The 18,292-nt window shown below is 36.2% G+C and overlaps 1 protein-coding gene across 1 annotated transcript in view; it reads left to right on the forward strand.

Annotated features, from left to right (window-relative positions):
* The window catches only part of TMEM196 (transmembrane protein 196), a 245,127-nt gene that overhangs the window by 154,909 nt on the left and 71,926 nt on the right, over window positions 1-18,292 (forward strand). Inside the window, exon 2 of the mRNA XM_054564070.1 lies at window positions 3,618-3,703. The gene's annotated coding sequence lies outside the window, so the exon portion shown is untranslated. The remainder of the gene's footprint in view (window positions 1-3,617; window positions 3,704-18,292) is intronic.

Below are 18,292 nucleotides of genomic sequence, written 5' to 3' on the forward strand. Positions count from 1 at the left end.
CAGCAGAAATAAAAGACTAGAAACCGTAAATTTCCTGTGCATGCTCCATTGTGTGAGCCGTATAGTAAAATCAGTGTCATCATTTTATGAAAATTATCACTGGGTAACAAGGTCTGACGCAGGCACTGCAGCACTTGGACTAAGTCAGCTCTCCACTGCCACCTGGTTTCAGTGATCACATTCCATTCTCAGCCCTTCATGCTCATACTGTGGTCTGCAGCCTGCTGGACCATAGCCACGGGGTCAGAACATCATGGTGTCGGGATGACAGTGTCAGGTGACTTCACAGGATAATCTTTGTAGTTCTTCGAACCTAGGTTCAAATCCCACCGCCGTGATTTTTACAGCTGTGTCGCCATTAAGTCAATCACCCGACTTCTCTGAGCCTCCTTTCCTCATCTATCAAATTGGGGCAATATTTAACTTACAGAGTTGTTATGAACGTTAAATTACTTCATGTACTTACACAATATCTGGCACAGAACAGGCACTTAATAAACATTTGTTATTTTTATTATCACAACATAGTTCGATGGTTTATTCTCTCAATACATATTTTGTGAGCCCCTATCTATATGCTAAGAATTACTTTCCCAAGGCACTTAATCATCACATAGAGATAGAACTGAAATTGATTTTCAGGACTAGAGAGCCCAGGTCACAGGTACAACACCTATGACTGTATCCAGAATCAATTATGTACTTAATATTTAATAAATGAATTTATTCATAGTAAATGGCTTTGCTCATTTTAATTCACTCTGATTGGCTTCATGTTATGTGTTAGAGGCTTTATGAAAATACCTTGCACCAACCAAAAACACAACAAACCTGAAGAATACAGTGTTTTCCCTAGAGTCCTTGAAAAAAAAAATATGATTTAGTAGGTATCATTGAAAATGGAGGGGAAAACTTCAGAGCATTTGAGGTTATGACCGAGTATGTATTTTTACCCTTAGCTTATTTGACTAGAACAGCAAATGCACATTCAGTATTTCATTAAAAAGCACATTCCTGCTCAGAGACATAACAGATACATTTGCAGTGAAAGAATTTTATTTATTTTCCTATTTCAAACTCTGCCAGAACCACATGGAAAAAGACCAAAGGATTTATTACCTTTATAAATCCATTCACCTAGCTTTGAAAAACTTTTCTCTAAATACCAATTAAAATGATTTTATTACTTTCAGTTCCTGTTGAAATGTTTAAAGTCATCAAAGAAATAACTATCAAAATGTAAGACAAATAAGAGTATAACTATATAGGCTCAATAAATCAAATGCAAAGAAGTACATTTTATTAATCAAAATATAGAAACTATTTTGTGAAATCTAAAGGGTCATTAAAGGGATGAATAAGTATAGTGTTTGAGTATAAATATGCCTTTACACATTTATTTATTTCTTTTACAAAGAGAAGGTCCAGTGAAATCAAGCACACAAGAGAAAAGAAAGAATAGGAAATGTTTTCCACAGTGGGCTTGTATTATGATGGTTAAAGTCTCCATCCTCAGTGGAGAATAATGCCGTCAATGGACCTGGCCGTGGTTAAAATAATTCTTTAGGTGTTTCAGCAGATCCCCAAACCAATTTCACAATCTCATACCATTAAGACTAATGTGAAATTATTTACACGATTGCTAAGAGAACTGAAGGAGCCTTCAAAATAGGTTAGTAGAGACTTCTCATTTTATAGAAAAGGAAATTAAAGTCTGAAGAGATGTACTACAATCCAATTTATGAGTCACCCAAAATCAGATTTAGTTTTTAAATCTTGTTTTGACCCCTAGCGTGTTATCCAGTTCTATCACCACCTCACCTAACAGGTTTAGTTTAAAATTATTTTTGACTATTTTCCAAGATCCAGGCCACATTCAAGTAAGGTTTGCTTCTAAAGTTTTTCCAGGAATGTGCCTCAAGCCTTTAAAAACAATCCTCAATAAGAGTAACAGAGTGTCTCCCAGGCAAGTTAATATTGTCTTGAGCAGCAATGTCCAATAAAAATATTTTCTAATAGGTATGTTGAAAAAGTAAAAGGAACAGATGAATAAGTTTTAGTAATATATTTTATTTAACACTATATATCAAACATAATTATTTCAACATGTAATAAATATTACAAATTATTAATTAGATCTTTCATATTTTTGTTTTAATACAGTCTTCAAAATTGCCGTGAATGTTACATTTACAGCACATCTCAGTTTGAACTAGACATAGTGTTTCAAGTGCTCTGTAGCCAACTGTGGCATGTGGCTACCATATGAGACAATATGGATCTGGAGTGACAATCATTCAAATTTGGCCTTAAAATTAAACCTTTTGAGTTTAATTATAAGCATGAATAATTGTTGAATTAATATTCAGTTGGCAATATGAGAGACCCTGGATATCAAAAACCACTCTGTTCTCATGCGCTGGATTCATACTCCTTGGATCCTTTGTGTATTTTCTCGTCCATCACCCCTCCTTTTCTTAATTAATCTCTTTCCTTATTTATGCTGTGTTCTAGGAGGGTTCCTCTCAACTACCCTTCTAATTCATTGGCTTTTTCTACAGTGTCTTATCAGTTTTTCAAGGTTTCATTGCACATTTAAATGGGATAATTGTGTTTTTCAGTTGAGGCACTATTTTTTAATATAAGATCATTCTCTTTGATAGATTTATTTTACCTTTGAGTCTCCCTGATATTATAGTTTTATATTATTAATTCTCTCCCTTCTTTGGATTTATGTCATTTGATTACTTAGAATAATTTTTCCTTGTAATTTTGCATAAATATTATATTGGTAATTTTTTTCAGCTCTTTTTTCTTTCTGTTTTAATTTAATCTTTACTGTAATTTTTTTTCCTTACTATTCACTTCCCTTTTACGCCCCACCCCGCAGCAGTCACCACACTGGTGTCCATGTCCATGAGTCCTTTTTCCTTTTCTTCTCAATCCCTCCACCCCCTAAAAGTGGAATACATGAGTTGGGTTGGCTAACTTTTAGTTCACACCTGAGGCACAGGTGTTTGAAGCAAATAAGCACATGGCTTCACCAGCAACAGGGTTCAACGAACATTATCTAGATGCACACCAGAGGGGACATCAACTTAAAGGTTGTTGGAAATTAGTTTGGTGAATTTTAGTGACATTCAAGCTATGTGGTTCGCCAGAATGGCAACACATTTCTGGCATGAACAACATGTAAATATCCAGTTCAGTCTAATAGCTGAACACCTTTGAGGAACACATGCTATCTATAATTCTACATGGCTCAGAGTCTTTGCAACAAAGATGACTGTCTAGTCATACTCAGTTACAAACTAGGGCGATTCTGCTGTTGGATATATTGGGGTTGTTTTGTTTTGTTTTATTTTTATTGTTCAAAAAATTTGTCTCCATTTTCAAGCCACCACCTTCCCCTGCGCCCCTCCCCACTCCCTCCCTGGATGTATTTGTATTCAACTAGGAGTGAATTTCTCAGGCAAGATCCTTATCACTGTGCCTGAGGAGAGAAATGCATTCACACCCAAGTCTGTAAGAATATGTAGGACTGTCTTTGTATCTTCCTATTTATAGATGGGGTTCATGTGGTACATTTGGACTAAAACTTAGTTTTGTTTCCATAGACCACCTGAAAACTCAATGCCATGGAGTGTACTGTCAACTCCAGTCTCCAGGAGCTACCAATTTGTTGAGCAGTGGATTGGATCAGGTCAGTTTAAAAATGACAAGATAGCCTTTTTCTTCCCATTCCTTTCTTGATCCTCACAAAGAAAAGTCTGCAATTCTGTTACCATCATGTAAGTACCTGTTAGATGTTATCTGGCCTGCTGAATAGGTCTTAAGAATGTTTATTGTTTCTCTAGGGTTTTTTTTGTTTTGTTTTTTTTTTTTTTTTTGGCTGTTTGTTTTGCTTGTGAGGTGTAGAGAGGGAGTACCTAGTTTGAGCAGCTGAGAAGTAGGGGGAAATATTTGAGATGGTAGACTGAAGAACTTCATCTCCTCTACTGGTGTGTCTGCCTGGGTACACAGGTAATGCCCCTGAGATGCCCTCAGGTGGCCATTCCTCTTCCCCAGCTGGGACAATCCCCACAATCTTATGTGGGGTCAGGATTGTCTGTCTCCATGACATATTGCAAAACTTGCTCACAGTTTCTGTTTCTAACTATTTTCTTCTACTTGGCTTGGAGTCATCTCCCAAGTAGCCATGACTGTTTGGATTTCTACAATTTTAGGGATCAGAGAGAGACAAGTAGGTTTGAAGACTCTTAAGAGCTTTCGCTGAGTACATGGTAATTTCCATTCTATGATTTTTAAAGCACTGATACTGCAAAATACTCTCCAGTGTCATTTCAATGTTGTCTCTTCCTATCACACTACAATCCAACCAAATTACATATAAAAAAGGGGTCAAAGCTGTATAAGATGACTCTCTTGTCATCTGATCTTTCTATAGGTTCTATTATTGACCCATAAGTACAGTATTATATTTGAGATGACCCAGGATTATATCAATTCTACTGATCACAGAATGGATTCTGGCAGAAAGCCATGAATAAAACATCAGTAGCTTGATTCCTGCTACCTTCTAACGTGCAACTGAGACAGCAAAATCATTCTGAAATGTCTACTAGGGTCAGATAAAGGAAAGTCAGTACACAAATGTGGGGCCATCCACAGTAGATGTTCATCTAAAAAACGTAGTGGCAGATTCGGTAAGTCCTTTCTGGGGGAAAAAAAAGGATTTATACTTTGTATTTTCATTTATATAGTTACTAATCCATTGCAACAATATTTTAATGTTAAGCATCCTTATAATTAATATTTTGTCTTCATAATCTCAGGCCTTCAAAGGTTTAATTAATGGTCTTCTAAATTTTAAAATACGATACCTATTCTTTTATTTCATATAATCAGTCACTGAGGACATAGAAAGGGGGAAAGTTCAGTGTTCAATGGAATTAAAACTCCAACTTGAAAAACATAATAGAGACCTCTCAGATGACTTTTTCATCAATACCAACTTCAAATATTTCTTGTATGATTATTTTATTTCTTCCTTTCTCTGCCCTAAGAGAAAAGCTGAAAATGTTTGAATTTTATAAAACCTCAGACACATTTTTTTAATTGACTTCCAGAAAATGCTTGCATAGTCAGTCTCAACTGTATGCATAATGCACAGCATTCTTTGAAGGCATTGTTCTTTTTTTAAAGGCATGCAATTTAACCCTCTGGAGGTCACAGCTAATCTGAGAGATACAAACATTTTTCCTAATAATTTGTAAACTGATTGAGTGCACAATTACTAAAAGACTCAACTCAGAAAGGAAACTGATTTCATCTTCTCATGTCTATTATTTCATTTGTAAAAGACTTGAATCATTTACTCCCAATGCATGAAAACTAGCTTGACACCTAATTTTCTATTTACTCAATACAGAGCTTCCTATTTGGATGTTTGATTCTAATAGGATCAAATTGTTTTCCCTTGTGATGATCTTGTAATAAGGATGCTGCATAATTGGAAGGCAAATTGATTGAAAAGAACTGCAAGTCTCTGAAAATATGCAAAAAAAATCTATATCATCTATATCTATATCTATCCATCTCCTGGAACCTTAACCCTAAATAACTCCAAAAATGATACTTTATATTCTAAATGAACATAAAAAACAAAATGATCCTATCCTTTGGCTCAAAATATTTTACAGCTTCATTGTTAAGGCCCAATGAAAGATGAAGTGTTTGAAAGCTATTTGGGAGGATTGTAGCAACAAAAGCAAAGGCTTATAGTCCAGGTAGAATGAACATGGATGTCAAAAAGGCATCTGTTAGGAGGAAAATTCTGAGGTCTGATAGTTCTCACGTCCAATTATTACAATAGATAAAATTTTAAAAATGCTGCATCCAAGCACTGTACTCAGCTGACAGTTTTTCTTGTATTGCTTTTTCTTTTAGAAAATTAGTGCTTCCAGGAGCTATCTATTGTGCAAAAGTCTTGCATTTTTGCAAATGAATTTTCCCTCATCTAAAGATTAATATGTTATTATATATAATCAGCTAATTTCTCCTTGAATCTTTTTTGTATGACAAGACAGAACTCTAAACATTCAAGGTCAAGTGTCTAGCTATTACATTTTTAATAATTTCAGAGCTACCTTGAAATATGGAAACTATTGGTGAAACTACCTGAAGGGTGATGAATCTTAATAGAACTGAAAATAATGTGGAATAGGTCAACAAACCTTATTAATATTTCTAACCTAGTAAACCAAAGGAACAGTCATGAAGATAATACTCAGCAGATGAACAGACTTTGCCCCTTTAATCTAAATATATAATTACTCTGGAACTGTAGGCATATAAAGTATATGCAATTATTTAGTTTGCAGATATAAATGCCAATGTACTAAAACTTGGTGACCAACAAACTCCAATGAAATGTTTTTTAGCTTTAATTTTAGATCAAAGAGGCAAGTTTAAATTTTAAAAAATTCACACAAAAATTATTTAATAAAAAAATACATGCTTTTATGGGTGGAAGGAAAGTTTACCTATGTCTTTCTTACATCGTCTTCACCTACACATATAAAGTGTTTATAAAACGATAGCATAGTGACACTTTGAAGACATTAATTAGTTAAGAAATGTTAATCATGTTTAACATTGTATTTTTCTTACGATGACAAGAAAGCAATAAAGTATCTGATAGATAATTTTAATCACAAGGTGTGACACCAAAGGGTACCATATAATTAATCAACAAAATTAAGCTAAGCATTCTACTTGATAGAGGTTTAAAATGGTGCTGAAGTTTGAAACATTATCATAAAGGCTTATTTTTACTTAATTGCATGAAGGTAACTATGTATTTGAGAATGTGAAATTTTTTTTAATCAAAATCATCTGAAAGATAAACACACACGCTTGTGTTAGCTGATGAGTAACAGTAAAATATTTTCCTCTTAACCTTTTTTTTTAAATTTTTATTGTTTATGCTATTATGGTGGTCTCTATTTTTTCTCCCTTCCCCTCCCCCGTCTGCCCAGCCCACCCTCTCCCCACCCCAAGCCTGTCTCCACATCATTGTCCGTGTCCACGGATTGTGCATAAATGTCCCCTTGTTAATCCCTTCACCGTCTCTCATCTGCCCGCCCCCGCCCCGCTCCTTTCCAACAGCTGTCCGTCTGCTTTCTGCATCCAAGCTTCTGTTACTATTTAGTTCATTGGTTTATGGTGTTCATTAGAGTTAACCTTTTCTACTTTACCTAGCTTGATCACCTACAAGTATTTGAGGAAAAGCTCTTGAAAAGTTATATAATAAGGAATAAAGTATCCCTTTCCAAAAGGTACATTCCGAAAGATTTAGAAACGTGGTCCTGAGGATTAGAAATAATTTACTGAAAGAGGAAATTATATAGTGATTAAGCCACACTACTGTTAGAAATTATATCCAGGATTTTACAGAGGGATTCTATTTAATTCTTTAAATACTGCATTGTTAAAGCTTAGAGTATGATATTACCAAAGAGATTGTACTATTAAAAAGATTGGTGAAAACCTTTTAGCAGTATTCAGGGATTACATTGATGTTTTAAAGGATAGTCAGATTGTTAAACATTACCAGAGTCAACATGAACAAAGTAAATAAAGGAATAAGTTTATCTTGTATGAGTAGAAAAATATTTTGTTTTAAATTCTCAAGTTATGGAATTTAGACACATATACAAAGCACATGCTCAAATCCATATATCTTTTTATTAATTTATTCACAGAGCCTAGTTAAATGATGTCTGAAAATCAGTACTACTCTGTGTCAATAACTCAGCACTTTTGAATTTTAATCTAAACACAGAGAGGGTGGTTTCCTGAGAAATAAAATAATTTTGGTAAAAATCCTTGCAGTTCTAAAATTTGTTAAGCCAAGAAGATAGAATTTGGACTCTTCAGTAATTCAGCTTGAAGATTAATCCAAACCTTTTTTAAAAAACTACATTATTTTATCCTAGGAACCATCCTAAACAAGTTGTGGCCCTTATATCTAAGACTCATTAAGCCAGTCTTGTATATGGAAAATAAGCAAAGTGCAAGAAATGTATTTGAAAATTAGGACATTATAAAGAGAATGAAACTGTATGTAGTCTATTGCAGTAGCTTTCCAAACAAATTAATGTGTAATACATGAAAGAATTTTTGTTGTAAAATTTTCAAATAATACAAAGTTTAATATTCGATGCAGAAAACATTCAATCAAATCTTTATCTTTTCCTAATAGTCTCCATTAGAAAATAATCTCTAGAATTATAGTATTGCTCTTAACATAAAAATACTATATATTCACCTATCTCTGATATGAAACCTTGAACAAAAGAGTGCTTTGACTCTTTGAAATAGCAGGATATCAAAAATATTACAGGGATTCCCACACATGCCAGGGATGTAGCTCTGCTATTTCATTGCATGCCATAGATTTGGAAAGTTTCTGACAAGAATATGGGTATTAAGGTAGTGGGCTACTTACTTTCATTTGCATGCTGATTGATAAAAGGGCATGGGTCAAGTCCTATGTATCAAGTAACAGATCCTTTTTGATTTTCCTTTTCTCTAGCCCAGTGACTATAGCTTGCTAGTATGTGCTTTAAAAATATTTATTTAAATTTAAAAGGTAGAAAGAGTATTTATTTGTCATTAATGTAGAGGAATAAGACTACTTAATAAAAAATAGTCAGAGGTATCCATCCTCTTTCACCCAAGGTCATGGTGCTGATACTTTTCCTTAGAAGCTATGACTGACCTTACCCTGGTTTGTATTCCAGAATGTTCTCTGTGTTCCTTATGACATTTCAAATCCAATAATACCACCCTTCTGAGGAGAGGTAGAAATGTGCTTGAGTGTGGTTATTATAGCTGACCTCCTTATCACAGGTTATGCCTGTCTTTAGCTCTAATACTCTTGAAGAGAATAGGAATGCTTCATTTATCTTCAGTAGTTTCACACCATCACATGACTCTCAAGTCACTATCGCTAACTGTACTTTCTCTTTTAAGCTGAGAGTTGGGTTGTCCACAGGACATGTGTATGCCTGACCGATATTGTGTATTGCATAAGAGCATAGTGTACTATATTCATTATATACAAAAGTAAAAACATTAACTCCTCTTCCCCCTTCACTATCTCATACCTAATATTCTTTCATTATGCTTTTTCTTGTTCATCTAACAGCTTTCTCCTTTTGGTATAGCAACTCAACCCTAAATGTATTCAGAGTGGAAAAGTGTTCAGATAAAATACAACACTTCCCAGCAACCATTGCTGGTAGGTGTGACCATGTTACTAAGCTTTGGCCAAAGAGACATATGTGGCAGTGGTTAGCTGAGAATTCTGTGGGCCTTTCATAGGGGAGAAAAAAGGCTGGGCTGGGCTCATTTTAGCCTTTTCACTTCCTGCTCCCTGTCTGATATATGAAATGATACTTGAGCTCCAGTAACTGTCTTGGATAATGGAAATTCTAATGAAGAAGAAAACCAGATGGTGCAGCAGCAGATTGAAGTCGCCTGGGTCTCTGTTAACACTGCCTTACTATCATCTAGGCCTAGAAGGCTGACCGTCACAGTTGCCTCATCAAAGAGAGCAACAAACTACTACAAATTTAACCATGGGTATTTCTAGTATTGGTTACTAGCAGTAGAAAGCACTTTCTTTTCTTTTCTTTTTTTTTTTCTTTAATCCTCACCCAAGGATATGTTTATTGATTTTTAGTGAGACAGAGAGGGAGGGAGGGAAGAAGAGAGACTAAGAGAAAATGGGAGGAAGAGAGAGATATCAATGTGAGAGAGTAACTTTGATTGGTTGCCTCTCCTATGCTCCCTGACCAGGTTCAAATCCACAACCTAAGTATGTGCCCCGACCAGGAATTGAACCTGCAGCCTTTTTGTGCATGGGACAGTGCTCAACCAGCTGAGCCACATGGCCAAGGTAAAAGGCAATTTCTTATTAATACAATGTGCAGGTCCCCAAGATTCCCTTTAGAATTCCTCTCTCTTTTTAAAAAGAGTTCTTTAATCTAGTCCAATATCTAACTAATCACCAAGTCCTGACAGTTTAATTTCTGAAGTTGATTCCTTGATTTTTTTTTTTTTGGTTTTCCTCCATCCCCACTTTCATTGCTGTAGTTCAGCATTCCTCCTCGGTTACTCTACTGCTGCGGCAGGCTCTAACTCATCTGTTGGCATGGCTTCCCTGGGCTATATCATCACACCACTGCCAGAGTGTTCTCTCTGAAATGATTATCTGATCATAATCCTCTCTTCTTCCCTGAAGTTCAAATACCTTCAGTAAGTAATTTTCAACCAAGTCTTTTTATTTATTTATTTTCTTAGTGTGCCCAAAGATAGTAATCTTGAGTATTAGCTTTATCTCTGGTCCTATGATCTAGAAATATCAAAACACTGAATACCCCTTCTGTGCCTTGTTAATGCATTTATTCTCTGGGATGACTATTCTCAGACTGTGGGCTACAAAACTCTTCATCAATCAAAAATATGTTTAAGTTCCTCTTTGAAGATTTTGAAATTCCCTGACTTGCTAAACCCAGTTTCTCCTCTGTAAAATTCATTGTACACCATTTTAATGTTACACTCATATATCACATGTATTATTATTATTTATTTACATGCCTATTTCCTTTGCAAGGCTATGGACAGCCTAAGGGCAGAAAGAATGTATTGCTCCTTTGTGTACCTCCAGTTTCTGTGTCAGAATCTGAGGAATAGTTATACAGGTCACTCAGGAAGTATTTGAGGAATTTGGATGGTAGTGTGGTCCCTTTCTGGGATAATGTTGGTTAACAAACCCCCCAGAGATAAGGGAATCATGAGTCATCCTAACTGAAGCCAGAATCTTTGAGGATTTTTACTTACATTAAAGAACCATTGAGATTATCTTGTACTCAGCGGCTGTTGTAGTTGAGCTGGTCACAAAAGGCATTGGCTAGAGGAGAGGCTTTCTATTTTGTAACACAACTTAAAAAAATGGATTTCATGTATTAGTTAAATGCTTTCTATCGTAATATATAGTTTAATTATTTGGCTCACCAAAACAAACGAAAAACAGCTTATGAGAAATTGTTGCCTTAACTAGAAACTTCAGTATTAGGAAGTTTTGTTACCAAATGGAAGTGGGATTCAGCTGCCCAATGTCACCAATAGGCAAATTCTGGAGGCAGAGGTTTGGTGAGAAAAGGAGAGAGGTCTTTTATTCAAACGCAGTCCAATCTGGGAGGATGGCAGTCTCCTGCCTCAGAATCCATCCCCTCCAGACACCAGAGGGAAACTCAGCCTCCCCCAGCCAGACCAGCCCAAGGCTGTGCCCAGAGTTCCTTCTCCCATTCAAAATTCTGTCCTTCAGGAAGTGCAGGTGGCTGCTGCACAATCATCCAAGCAGCTCAGCTTCTTTCTCCACCACTGCCCGGCCTCAGGCTCCTTCCTGGAGTCTTTGTGTGGGGCCAGTGTGGCCACACCAATGCAGCCACTTCCTGCACTGGGGCCCAGGGCTGCTACCAACTGCTGTGGCCAGCCATGTTGAGGCTCTGTCATGCTGGCCGTGGGACCCAGTGCCCAACACCAAGCCGTGTCATCTCCAGGGCCCACCGGTCCCACAAAGGACCAGCCTACACATCCACACTGGTGTGTCTCAGAGGAAAAAGGGCATGTTTCTCCCTTCCCTCCATTTAAATCTCCCAGCCCAATTTTCTGTGCACTTTGGAAGGGTCCAGCTACCCCAGCCAAGCCTATCCTTTCAAGAGGCTGAATTAGGAGGTCTTACTCCAGCACAGCACCTTCCCCTGCCACCATGTTGACCTTTAAGGTACAGGTGCTGCTGTGTCCCCTGGTCCCACCTTCAGTCAGGGACCAGAACAGAGTAGGAAGGCTTTTCCCTTTATCAGTCACTCACTAGCCTTGCACATGCTTAGCACAATGACTTCCTCCTGCTGTCTCTCTGGTTGGGGGTGGCGAATCTGTTATCACACACCACATTGGGGCGGTGCATGCACAATGCACTAGAAGGCAGCACTGCCCCTCCCTCAGGGTGGTTCCCTCCCTCAGCCCCTCTTTAGCCCCTCTTCAGCCCCGCAGTCTGGCCAGATCTATCTGTATCAGTATGTCTAGGGAATATTGAAAATTAGTCAATACAGTCAGAATTTTAGGTTGAATTAACAACCTAAAATTTCTGTTAATACAACCCCCAGTGCAGCTGAGTCAGCCAGATCTTGATGACATACTTGTGATTTCAGAGTCAGCACACTCATGGTGTTAGAATTTTCTTGAAGCGTCCAAGCCCAAGCATCCAAGTCCAAAATGTGGGAAGTTGGAGTCTTTAGCAAATGTTCTCTCTGAGATCTGATTGCTATCCTATTAAAATTTCAATTTATCTTGCCCATTCTGTGAATACCATTCACCAACTCTTCTTAAATTAGATGTTAGCAAAATTTTCTTACAACAGCAGAACTATTTTGCTGCACAGAAAGAAGAAAATTCAAATATGTAGGATTTAGAAACTAATTTTCAGACTTGCCAAGCAGGTCTCCAACTCCCACGAGAGAAGCAAGCATCTCCACACCTGGACAGCATTAAATTTCATATCGTTATTTCTGCCAAGATGGAACCTGTTGAACTTAGACATTCAAGATTTAGCAGTCACCTGGGATAACAGTGCTGAAGAGGGAAATTTTGGAAATTTTATTCTTTTAGTTTATGCCACTATCTTTTCACATAAGAAGAAAAAATAAAACACTGTCTGTGGCCACAAATTAACTAACAACAACTTTTAATTCAGTAGGAGGAGGTAGTGTCTATGATTGCCTTTAATAAACGAAGTCTTTAATGAAATGAAAATTAAGCCAAACTGCACTCAAATGGCTGGGCAGGAACATTGCCCTTAATCGGTATTTTGAGTTTGTTAGCAACACTTGCCTGGAAGAAAAAAATGTATATAAAAGTTTACCTTCCTGTTTCCTTCCCACAATCTCTGTATTATGGTTTTCTCAGTTGGAAAAAATTAACTCTTGCTTATTTGAGTGAAAAAAGATAATATTCAACAAAACATTTCCTATCCCTTTCACAAGGGGATACATCAAAATCCCCTGGAGAAACATGATATTCTTATATTATCATAATACACAGACAAGGGTCTGAATGGTTTTTGAATAATTTACTACAAGGTATGACTTTTTAAATGGCCCTTTTTTAAAATCAACCAATCACATTATACATATTTTCAAGGTTCTTCAACAATTTTAAAGAACTATGACCTCAGTTTTGGGCAACGACGCCAGCATTCCAATAAGTATGTGATCTCCCCTGTTAACAACCTTCAAAGGCAAAATTTGCTTGAGTGTACTAATTGTTACAAGTTTATCTTTCTAAGAAATCCAAACTGTTGTCATTTATGCTCTAGTCTAGGGTGTGCTCTCTCCAGCTAGCCTGCTGGTTTCCTCTTCTTTCCTCTCTCTGGCAGAAAACATTTGGACCTGCCTTGTCATCCCTACATGGACTGCTGTCTTCTGTGATTTTTGTCACCTGCCCTCTGTCCATCTATTTCCCTCGGATTCTCCATCCCACCCATCCTGATTTGGCACTTCCAAGCTCGTATTAGAGGTAGACTATTAGCAATGGCCATTGTTCATTGAATAACAACCAGAGGTAACCACAAAAAATATAATCTCTATATAATCTGTCTTCCTGAGGATAGAACTTTGCCTGGAGGTAGAAAAACAGGAAGTTGCTTTAATGATTGTGTCAATTAAGTATTTGCATTAGATATAGAAAAAACTTTTTACACTGAGGATTATAAAACACTGGATGTGTGATAATTTGTTTTTTTCCTGAAAGTCTCTGGGATGGTGAACATAAAATTTCTGCTGGAAGTCACAGAGATAAATTAGAGTTTGTCAAAGTTATATTTTCTTCTGCTTATTTCTGTTTACCAGCTGGGAATGATTCTCTCTACCTGGACTTCTCTTGCTTATCTATAAAAGGCTAAACATCTTTGGGTTCCATAGATGAGACTTGAAGGATCAGGGAGAGGAAGAGGGTGAATAATCATGGTTTTTTAACTCCAAAATTTTATCAGACATCCCCATTGATCTTCAGGATTAAAAACAGTGTAGTGCACATTCTAAAATATCAACAGTGCTGAATTCAAATTGAAATTATACTTCGTAATGTACTTCTTGGATACATTTATCATTTAAATGATAGTATCACTGAATTCAACAAAGTTAAAATCTAAAATTGATTTTAATTGTTCACTCTAAAAATATTAAGTCAATGACCTCTAAAAATATTTGTGAATTTTGTTTATATAGAAATAAGGCTGTTAGTTTTTTTTCTAGATGTATTTTAGAATATCAACTTTAGTGTATTTTTTAAAAAAGATTACATAAACTTATTCCATTCCTTATAAATAGCTTGTAAAGCTTGTGCATTTCTGAAGTTTTATAGCTAACAACAAATCTTGAATTGTTTCTGGCATCCTTTCTGCTAATTAACATACTCCTGATAACACTTTTGATAATGATATTTGTAGTGTATAATACAGCCACCTCCAGAGCATTGATTCCTAATGAGGGTAATTTGGGTGCTAAAAACCACTCCCTGGGTTTAGATTAAGGTGAAGAGATTAAGCAAAAAACAAACAAGCAAACAAACAAACAAAAAAACACCCTCATAGATGCAGACAACAATATGGTGATTACCAGAGAGAAGGGGGTTTGGGGTGGGGGAGGGCAGGTAGAAGAGGATGAAGGTGGGATAAATGGTGACAGAAGGGGACTTGACTTGAAATGGTGAACACACAATACAATATGCAGATGATGTATTGTAGACTTGTACACCCGAAGCCTATATAATTTTATTAACCAATGTCATCTCAATAAATTCAATTTTAAAATATGAAAAAAAATGAAGTCAGACATAAACAGCACACCTTTATTCTGAAGCATTTGAAAATAAATAACTACACAGACAATATAACACATTCTAAGAACATCAGCTAGTTACATTTAAATTCTAGAACAATAGCTATTTGGTATTTAAAATTTTAAGTGTTACCATAGACATCTTCAGATTATCAGCTAGTTAACCAAATATTATTCCTTGGATTTTGAATTAAGCATGATTGTCATTTTTAGATCAATTATAAAGTGTTTATTCTACTTCAAGAGGATAAATAGAGGAAGATATGTTTATAAAATTGGCATTACAAAATGGTTAAAAATAAAATATCTCCAGTTGGGACTTAATAATAACATAATGAATGGTATTGACAACAAAAACAATGATGACATTAATGTACCATTATTATAATCATCTATGTTCTTAATGGTCATAGATTTTAGTAAATAAGGTACCAAATATAACATACATCTTGCAGAAAGTATTTTATTTAAGCTCTTAAAAAATAACTGATGCCCACGCCATCCTTAAGTGAGTTTTTATCTTGCTTTCTAGAATACCATGTTCTCCTGGTGTTCCTCTCCTTAGATTCCTGGCTACTGCTGCTCAGTTTTCATTGCAGCTCCTGCTTCCTCTGCCAATCCATTACCTATTGGAGATTCTCCAGGTTCTCGCTATCCAGAGCCCTCTTCTCTCATTGATCATTTCATTCATTTCTTAGTGTTCGGCTGCCATTGATATGACCCCCAAATCAAAATTCCCACCCTCAAATGAAGGCCTGTCTACTCAATACCCTATTCATCTATCTACTTACTTGAATGCTCCATAGCAACTTAAACTCTGCATGCCCCCAAACCAGCCAGTCCTGTACCCCAGTTTGCAATGCTCAAAACACTGACATAGGCATATATTTAATTCTTTCTTCTCTTTCACCGTACACAGCAACAGCTTCCAAAATGCATTGATTCTAACTCCTAAACATGAGCATCCATTTCACCTTTCTGTTCTTGAGGGCACACTCCTAATGCAGGAAACCAATCTTTCTTCCCAGAGTGTTCACACTGTCTTCCTAAAGGAGATCCCTGCATCCAGTATAACCTCTCAAAATTATACGACACTCGAGCAAACTCTACATGGAAATCTCATCCTGTCACTATAACCATTTTGGAAGGAGTCCCAAGGTCTAGGGGCCTTCATGGTCTTACCTCTCCTTACATCTCTAGCCTTGAGTGTCAGCACATTCTCTTTCTTTCTTTCTGTTTCCAGTTCTATTGAAATGTAATTGACATGTAACACTGTATAATTTTAAGATATAAATATGATGATTTAATATATGGATGTATTGCAAAATGATTATACAATACATTTAGTTAACACATTCATTACCTCACGCAATTATATTCTTTGTGGTGAGAATATTTAAGATATACTCTCTTAGCAACTTTCAAGTATATAATATACTCTTGTTAACTATAGTCTCCAGGCTCTACTTTAGATTCCCAGAACTTATTCCTCTCATAAGTGGAAGTTTGTATACTTTGATCAACATTTCCCTGACTCTCCAGCCCCCTTAACTACCTTTCTACTCATGTTTTCATGAATTTGGCTTTTCTTCTGTTTCTGTGAGCTTGGCTGTTTTATTAGTAAGATCATACAATAATTGATTTTCTCTGACTTATTTCACTTAGCATAATGCCATTCAAGATCCATTCATAGCTTGACTGCTCATTTCTTTTTAGTGCTGAACAATATTCCATCATCGGCATGTACTACAGTTTATGTATCCATTCACCCACTGAAGGACATCTTGGCTGCTTCTAAGTTTTGGCAATTATGAGTAAAACTTCCATAAACACCCATATACCGACTTTTGTGTAGGCATAAGTTTTCCTCTCCTTTGTGCAAATGCCAAGGGGCACTACTGCAGGAAAATTTGGCAAGCATGTATAGAGTGTTCTGTAAGCAGCCACCGAAGTACCTTCCAAAGTGGCTCCAAAGAAAGACACCATTCTGCATCCTACCAGCGATGAATGAAGGTTCCCATTGTTCCATGTTCTCACCAGCATTTGGTGTTGTCAGTGCTCTGAACGTGGGCCATTCCAATAGGCATGCAGTGAAATAGTTCATTTTGAGCATCACTTCACAGTGTATAAAAGCTGTCTCTTCTCATTTCATAATAGTGCAGAGATTATACACTCAACATAATTACAGTGAGAAATATAATTGTCTTAAGTAAGCCTTGAGATTACTAAATAAATGAAAATTTGTAATGCTATTCAATATAAAGTATGTGCTAGTATAAATACTCTTTTTATACTGTTTAAAAATTTTCAGGTTGACAATCAAATACACAAGTGTAATTTAATTGAATTATAGGGTAATGAACCACTAGTCCACCTGAAATACATGAAGCCTGGTCTTTAAATACATCTATAATATATCCAAACATCTGATTTGTATCAAAAATATACTGAAAATATGTGTGAGGAAGAGAAAGTAGTACAAGCAATTTTAACAATTGCAAGAAAATTCTTAAAAGAACTTAAAATTTTCAAAATTGTTTGTAAGTTATTCCTCTTAATACTGAGAAAGGTCTTACTCCTGATATTACAAAAGAGAAAACCAAATTTCAGAGACTATAAAGGCAACAGCCAAAGTAATCAAGGCCTTGAAAATCCCTCAATGTCTATTTAACTCAGGTGACAGTTGCCAAGTCAAGATGTCGCTTTAGGATTTTATGGCATAGAAATTGCATAAACTCTTCAAAAAACGGAGGCCACAGTTATTGCATAGGCTGAGGAAAACAGTGACAGTCTTAGACATAAAGTTAAAATGGTAATAGGTTCAGTGTATACAATGAAACCCTGCATAGATCATTTTTCCATTTTTGTTTATCTATTTTTGGCATTGCATCTAGGCACAATGTTAGGCATTTGGAAGTAGAAAAGTGAATCAGCTATGATTCTTCTTCTCTAGGTGCTAATAATGTCTCACAGAGAAACTATAAATGCTCAAATATAATCTAATGAAGAAAGTGACAGACATCATCAAAGGGATGAAGGTAAAGCATTAGAATAATTTAGAGCAGGAAGGATCACTTCTGCCTGCAGGTAGTCTCTGTAGATCAGGGCTCATGAGCCAGATCTACAGAGCTCCTGAGCTTTAGGAATGAGCTGACACAGACAGAGGTTATGAGGATGTTGCATTAGGGAAAGGCAACAACTTGAACAAGAGAAGGAGTCTAAGTGAGAAAGTGCAGGATGTAGATAGAAAAGGGCTAACAGTTCAGTTGATGCCAAACAGGGAATGACTGGAATGCAATAGTAGATGACGTTTGGAATCCAGT

This window comes from Pteronotus mesoamericanus, unplaced genomic scaffold (genome assembly GCF_021234165.1).
Source record: "Pteronotus mesoamericanus isolate MK-2021 breed Mesoamerican mustached bat unplaced genomic scaffold, CSHL_Meso_final scaffold_85, whole genome shotgun sequence".
Classification (NCBI taxonomy): domain Eukaryota; kingdom Metazoa; phylum Chordata; class Mammalia; order Chiroptera; family Mormoopidae; genus Pteronotus; species Pteronotus mesoamericanus.